The sequence below is a fragment of the Pipistrellus kuhlii genome, unplaced genomic scaffold, assembly GCF_014108245.1.
Source record: "Pipistrellus kuhlii isolate mPipKuh1 unplaced genomic scaffold, mPipKuh1.p scaffold_m20_p_45, whole genome shotgun sequence".
NCBI classification, from domain to species: domain Eukaryota; kingdom Metazoa; phylum Chordata; class Mammalia; order Chiroptera; family Vespertilionidae; genus Pipistrellus; species Pipistrellus kuhlii.
Genome location: NW_023425546.1, coordinates 1,531,196 through 1,538,760, shown reverse-complemented (window position 1 = coordinate 1,538,760; position 7,565 = coordinate 1,531,196). Strand labels below are relative to the sequence as shown.

General features: G+C 47.5%; 1 pseudogene; it reads right to left on the bottom strand.

Moving 5' to 3' along the window:
* Window positions 1-670: 670 nt before the first annotated feature.
* On the bottom strand, window positions 671-1,795 carry LOC123651301 (annotated as a pseudogene).
* Between the last annotated feature and the right edge of the window lie 5,770 nt (window positions 1,796-7,565).

Below are 7,565 nucleotides of genomic sequence, written 5' to 3'. Positions count from 1 at the left end.
AAGAAAATTTAAAAATAAACCAGAATGAAATTACAACAGAGAAATGTCAATTCTGAATAAGACCCTACAGGGCCTGCTGATTCTCCCATGGAGCGACAGGGCTCACTCACTCATCATTAGGAGAGAATTTTATTGGAAAAGTGTCATCATAGACTGCAAAGATGTCTGTTAAACATCACAGTTAAACTTGCCAAAGGAGGGGCATGTTGTCAAAATGCCCTCTTAACCCACCAAATGTCTCAAACCTACCCTTTGTTGACTTCTATAATGCCCACCCCTCCCCCCGTATTTTAAGTTTTTTTTTTCTAAACAAGAGAAAGGAGACGTATACATGTCGGTAAATGATTAACTGTCCGTATTCACATAGACACAGTGTAAGCTCTGAGCCCAATTCACAGAGAAAGGGGGAAAGTGAGAATTCCGTGCACTGCGCACAGGCCTCGCGATCTCCAGCTCCTGCAGAGCTAAGAGAGCACAGGTGTTTCTTCCCCAGAGCACGGTGGTGGGTGGTGGTGGTTCCATTGTTTTTCTTGAGACACAAAGGGATAAAAATGAATTTGGAACAGAAAGGGGCAAAGATTCTTTTCCCACTGTGTTCTGCTCAAGGTACAGACACACACACACACACACACACACACACACACACACACACCCGCCATCCCCCCCACCCCCCGCCAAAAGAAGGTGAGAACAATGATGTAAAGGAGAGAAGAGAGACCTCAAAAACAGGGCGACTGAGCACAAGAGGAGACAAAAAGAAAAAGGAAAAAAAAAAAAAGACGCAACTTACTCCCAGGCACTGGAGAAAACTAAAAAGGCTGGAATCCATCCATGGTCATTAGTCACGTTCTCCTTCATCTTCCTCTCCTTCTTCCTCATCTTCATCTTCTTCACCTTCATCCTCATCCCCTCTTCATCAACATCTTCCTGTTCACCATCCCCTTCTTCCACTTCCCCTTCTTCATCATCCATGTCAGGAACCAAGTAGTACTGCAATGGATGTGGCCGAAGGTCATCTTTGATGACTTCTCCCAACTCATCTGCACCTGCGTCAGAATGGCCACTCAGCAGGTCAAGAAGCTCTGGTTCCTTAGGGTCTCTTCCTGCTGGTCCTATTCTGTGTTTGATGTAAACGTTTCATCAAACCTTCCCAGACTTCCATCTGATTTCAGGGACTTTGAGATGGATCACCACCCTCATTCAGATGAAACTCTTTGAGAGAACTTTGTTTCTGAAGTAAGGATTTTCATCAAAATAAAAATCTATTCTCTATCCCGATTTGTTATCTTCAAATTCTGTCCCATCAACTCTTGTCAGTGCCGCGCCTCTTCATCCTCTTCCCCGAGCAGTGCAGACACTGGTGGATGGTTGACAAATGTTGTTACCCCAAATGTGGGATTTTGGCGATCAATTCTGACTTCTTCTGAAAAAATGGTTGGCAGAGCTCGTTATGTTTCTGTTCTACTTTCAAAATCTCCTCACTGGCTTGTCCATGAAGTCTGTCTATTTCATTTTGTGCTTCATCAACATGTTCAGTCGCTACTTGCTGTTCGTGTCCCCCTTTGGCACGTCCGGAGGGGTCGGCTCCTTCTCTGACTTGGGGGCTGGAGGCAGTTTCGGTTTCTTTGTTTGGGGAGGGAGCGAAGGCTGGTGCTTGGGGGCCAGGCTGTGAGGAATGTCCGAGGAGCTGCTGTGCATGTTTTCACTTTAACGTTTGGGACAGGTGACACATTAATAATAAAGCACAGAAGAGCATATGAGAACCCTCTCCCACCCATTCTTTCCTGCACACACTCCTCAAGGCAGGCGGTATTATTTTAAAAAACATATCCTTCCAGAAGTGCAGGTATGATAAATGCACAATGTCATCTTAATTCTGCATTTTGCTTTTATTTTTCAATTAACAATGTATCTAAAACATTTTCCAAAATACGAGCCCAGAAGCTGTCTTACTGTTGTCTGGGTTGCACAGCGTCCATTGTGTGGGTGAGTCACCCCCATTCAGCAGTCTCCCCTGGCGGCTGTTTCCTTGTCTCAGTTCTTATGATTGTGTGATGATGGCCTCAGAGGTTTTGTGATTCACAGTGATCAAAAATTTGGTCTTATTAATGGATTCATGACAATGATGCCTCTATTATCTCCTCCTCCTTCTTCTCCTCCTCCTTTTTATTTTAATCTCTATTGTTGAAAGTATTGCATAGGTCCTCCTTTCTCCCCATTAATCTCTTCCAGCCACTACTGTCCTCTCCACTCAAGGCCCTCACCACCCCTTTGTCTGTGTCCAGGGTTATGCATATATGCATACAAGTTCATTGGTTGACCTCTTCACACCCACCCTCCCCATCTTCCCTCTGAGGTTCAAGTCTGTTCATGACTCTGGATAATCAGTTTATTGGGTTAATTAGATTCCACATATGAATAAGATCATGTGATATTTATCTTTCTCTGACCTACTTATTTCACTGAGCATGATACTCTCCAGGTCCTTCTATGCTGTTGCAAATGGTAAGAGCTCTTTCTTTTTTATTTCCGGGTAGTATTCCATTGTGTAGATGTATCATAGATTTTTATCCAATCAACTGCTGATGAGCACTTAGTCTTTTTCCAAGTTTTAGCTATTGTAAATTGTGCTGCTATGAACATAGGGATACATACATTCTTTCTGATGAGTGTTTCAGGTTTCCACTATTATCTTTTTATTGAAGTTTCTATTTTAGTGTACAACTGTGCAATAATGTGCTCAGACATTTTTGGAACTTTATGTTCTGGAACCACCAGAGGGAGCCCCACAGGACAGTGGGGAGCTAGGGAGGGAGTAGAGAGATATGATTGAAAATATAATTGGCTCTGTTGCATTTTTTAAAACTAATCTTTATTGTTGAGACTAGAGGTCCAATGCATGAAATTTGCAGCCCAGCCTGAACCCTTTAAAATATGGGATCCCTCTCACAATCTGGATCCTAACTTCTCACCTGACTGCCTGCCTAATTGCCCCCAACTGCTCTCCCCCTCCCCCACCCGTTGGACTGGTCACCCCTTACTACCTCCCCTGCTGGCCTTGTCACCCCCAACTGTCCCCCTGCCAGCCTGGTTGCCTCTTACTGGCCCCCCGCTATCCTGGTTGCCCCTTACTGCCCACCCCTGCTGGCCGGGTCACCCCTAACTGTCCCCCCCGCCAGCCTCGTTGCCCCTTACTGGCCCCCTGTCAGCCTGGTTGCCTCCAACTGACCACCCTGCTGGCCTGGTTGCCCCACACAGCCTGCTGCTCAGTTGCTTGGTTGTCCCTCACTGACTCCCCTGCTGGCCTGGTCATCCCACACAGCCTGCTCCGCCATCCATTCGTTGTTACGGTCACTTAGGCTTTTATTATGATAAATTATTACAGAGGTCCCTCTTTTTCCCCTCATAGCTCCCCTCCACCCGGTTCCCACCCTGCTCCAGGCCCTTGTCACCCTACTGTCTGTGTTCATAGATAATACACACATGTATATAAAATCTTTTTTTAATTTCTTCTTGCCCCCTCCCCACATTCTCTTCCCTCTGAGAATTGTCCATCTATTTCATTTCCATGCCTCTGATTCTATTCCATTCATCAGTTTATCCTGTTCATCAGATTTATTATTCGTTTGATTTTTAGATTCAATTGTTGTTAGATATGTATTTGTTACCACGTTGTTGTTCATATTTTTTATCTTTACTATTTTCTTCTTCTTCTTAAAGAATACCCTTCAGCATTTTATATAATACTGGTTTGGTGGTGATGAACTTCTTTAGCTTTTTCTTATCTATGAAGCTCTTATCTGACCTTCAATTCTGAATGATAGCTTTGCTGGGTAGAGTTTCTGTTGAAAAATCAGATGATAGTCGTGTGGGCACTCTCTTGTAGGTAACTAACTGTTTTTCTTTTGCTGCTTTTAAGATTTTCTCTTTGTCTTCTGCCCTTGACATTTTAATGATGATATGTGTAGGTTTGGTCCTCTTTGGGTTTGTCTTGTTTGGGGTTCTCTGTGCTTCCTGGCCTTGTAAGTCTATTTCTTTCATCTGTCAGGGGAAACTTTCTGTCTTTATTTCTTCAAATAGGTTTTCAATATCTTGCTCTCTCTTATCTTCTGGCACTCTCATAATTCAGGTGCTGGTACACTTGAAGTTGTCCCAAAGACTCCGTGGACAATCTTCATATTTTTGGATTCTTTTTTCTTTTTGCTCTTCTGGCTGGGTGTTTTTTGCTTCTTCATATTTCAAGTCATTGATTTGATTATTGAGATTCTCTAGTCTATTGTTGAATCCCTGTATATTATTCTTTATGTCAGTCAGTGTATGCTTAATTTCTGACTGGTCCTTTTCCATTTTTTGGCATTCTCACTAAGATCCTTGAAAGTCTCAATAAATCCCTTGAAGGTTTCTAGAAGATTCTTGAGTACCTTATAACTGTGGTTTTGAACTCTATATCCAGTAGTTTGCTTTCTTCCTTTTCTTTCATTTGTGACATGTTTCTTTGTCTTTACATTTTGGCTGCTATCCCATGTTTGTTTCTATGTATTGGGTAGAGCTGCTAAGTCTCCTTGAATTGATAGAGTGGCCTTGTGTGGTAGGTGTTCTATAGGGCCCAGTGGCTCAGCCGTCCTAATCACATGAGGTGGACACTCTTGGTGCACCCCTTTGTGGGCTATGCGCACAGTCTTGTTGTAGTTGAACCTTGATTGCTGTTGGTGTCATTGGGAGGAATTGACCTCCAGGTCAGTTGGCTATGGGGACCAGCTGGGACTACAGTGGGAGGGCTGTTGTGCAGGAGACTCCCTTATGGGACAGGACTTGCTTCATGGGGCTTTGGTTCTCATTGAGTTTGCCCCTTGAGTGTGTCTCTTATGGATGTGAAGAGTTGTAATCTGGATGGTCTCACACTGACCACTGGATACACTGGCTCTTGGGTCTCCAGGAAGGTGCCAAGTCAGCTACTGCATGAGGCTACCCAGCAGAAACTACAGAGATATCTGCAGATTCCTCCTCTTTGTATTGGGTTTGGAAGTGCCCAAAGGATGCCCAGCTGAGAAGCAAGGCAGGCTGGTGCTGGTGCTGGGCCTTGGTCCTTTTATTGAGAGGTTTGGGACTCCCAAACCCAGCTGCAGTTTGTTTGGTTTGTTTTAAGCCTGAGAAAGGACAGGCCATTCATATGCAAAAGCCTCTGCACACAACTTGGGTGGGGTTATAAATTGGGTGGGGTGGGGTCTCAGGGAATCACCAGGGCTGAGCAAACAGAAATGGCTCAATCAGCCCTGCAAAGGGGGAGGTTTCTCCCCATATGTGTCTGCTGCCCAAGAGCCTTGCCCAGCACTGGAGTTGAGAGGAAGTGGAAGCTTATAAATTCAGTTTGTGGTGCCAGCCTTTTCAGAGGAGCAGCTGGGTCTCCAGCAGCCTGTATGTCACACAGCCCCAGTCTGCACTGGTTTTTACAGTCTGGAGTTCTTACTGCCTGTAGGGACTTCTTGTCCAGCACTGGAGCCTGGGCTGGGGGCCTGGTTTGGGGGTCGGCCCCCTGGCTACTCCGGCGACCTCTACAGAGGCGATCTCTCTCCAGATTAAAAAAGCGGCCACGTGGGCACTGGACCAGCCTGCTCTGCCGCATCTGCACCTCCCACCAGTCTCAGTGCACTCGCTTCTTGACCTCTCTGGCTATGACTTCCACTCAGCCAGCTCTCCAGCGGTTCTGCTGGTGTTCTGTATTTAGTTGTAATTTTGATGTGGTTGTGGGGCAGCAAGTTCAGGCATTTGCTTACGCTGCCATCTTGGTTCTCCTGGCTCTGTTGTGCTTTTAAAGGGCTGTTGAGACCTGGTTAGGGGGAAGTGCTGTTTGTTCAAAGCCTCTCCTTGTTTCACTCTCACTGGCTGTGTGCTGCTCCAGCCAGCTTCTGCTCTGTGGGCTGGGAGGGAGCAGAGCTGGTGATCTAAACTTCCTGTGACATGGGCGTTTTAACAGGACAACTCAGAAGAAACAGTCTACATGCCAAAGCGCCATCCAGGGCGCGGGGAGGCCCGCCCAGTGTCTCTTCACTGGTTTAGAGTTCTGAGGTGCACCGAATGTTTCCCAATACCAGCTGCTGCGCTTGCTGCCTCAGAGTGCCCGGGTGTGTTATTAAACATTCCCTTCCATCTGGCTGGTTTGGCTCAGTGGATAGAGCCTGGGCCTGCGGAATGAAAGGTCCCGGGTTAGATTCTGGTCAGGGGTGCATGGCGTTCCCACGCCTTAAAAGGTCCAAGTGCGAGGCTGTCGCTGGCCCCGCCGGAGGTTTCTGCAGGACCCCAGTGGGCACTGGTTCACAAGAAGCAGGTGGTGGTGATGTTGGCCAGAGCACCAGCGGTTCTGTGGCCCCGGCAGGAGGTGGCGGTGGGAGAAGGCTCTGGCATTGCTCGGGTGGCAGGAGTGAGTCTGAAGAGTGCGGGGCACAGGCTGGACCACCCGCAGGCCAGGCGCTGCTAGAGGTGGCCTGCCCACAAAGGAGTACAGACTCGGGCCACAGGGCCAGTTAGGGGGATAGGACTTGGGGCCCTCCTAGCAGGGAACGGTGGTCTGCAGCCTGTTTACAACAGGCCTCTGCTTTTCCTGGAACTCGGCCTCCTCGCCCACAGATGTGCGGTCAGGAGCTCCGATGGGGCCTGTGTCCTGACTAGACAGGAGTTCCGACTCTGTGGGCACATGGGTAGGGGTGGCCCCTCTCTCCTGGACCTCCCTGGTCCCTTATGTGAGGGAGACTCATCTCCTACATCTGTGTAGATGCAGAGGGTTTAATGTATAAGCTCCAACCAGAATGCCCAGGAGGCTGCTCTTGCTATTTCGGGGTGTAGTTGTGCAAAGACATCCTTTTATAAAACTCCTCAGTCTTACTAATGCCAGCTAATGAACAAACGAGAAAGTAACTGTTGGCCTAAAAGACAGCCTGAGATGAAAGATCTGCACCTAGCTGTTTGAAATGGGGTTATTTATTGAGGAGTGTGGCACTTTCACACCTTCACTCAGCAGGGTATTTCTTGAGCCTCACCCAGGTCGGGCATTCTGGAAGGACAGACGGTCTACTACAGCCAGGACTCACACGTGGTCTCCACCTGGAAGGAAGTTAGGGTCTAGAATAATTAGCAGCATGACAGAAAGCAGTGCATGCTGCTAGACAGCTCAGCAAGGCCTGTGAATTTGAAGTCAGGAAAAAGCAAGAGAACCTCTTCACCCTCAGCTGGCCCCCTGGGACACGTCCTTATGTGCACGCATTGGCAATCAGCCTCAAAGCCTCACCCTTTTCCTCATGAGCTAATCACAATGTATCTGTTCTGATGTGTCTCCTGGTCTCTGTCTTCCTCCCAGACACCATCGCTATACAAACACCAGCCGGCGCTGCCAACCAGGTCTCAAGAACTGAACTTGGAGTTCTGTCCGACTTCCTGAAGGTGGGGGAAAGGGACGTGTGCCAGGCGACGAGAAGGCAGAGGCCACAGCATCCGACAAGCGAGTGACAGACACAACGAGGAGTCAGCAAAGGCTTCTGAGTTTTGTTCCACTTCCATCCATTTCCCAAGTT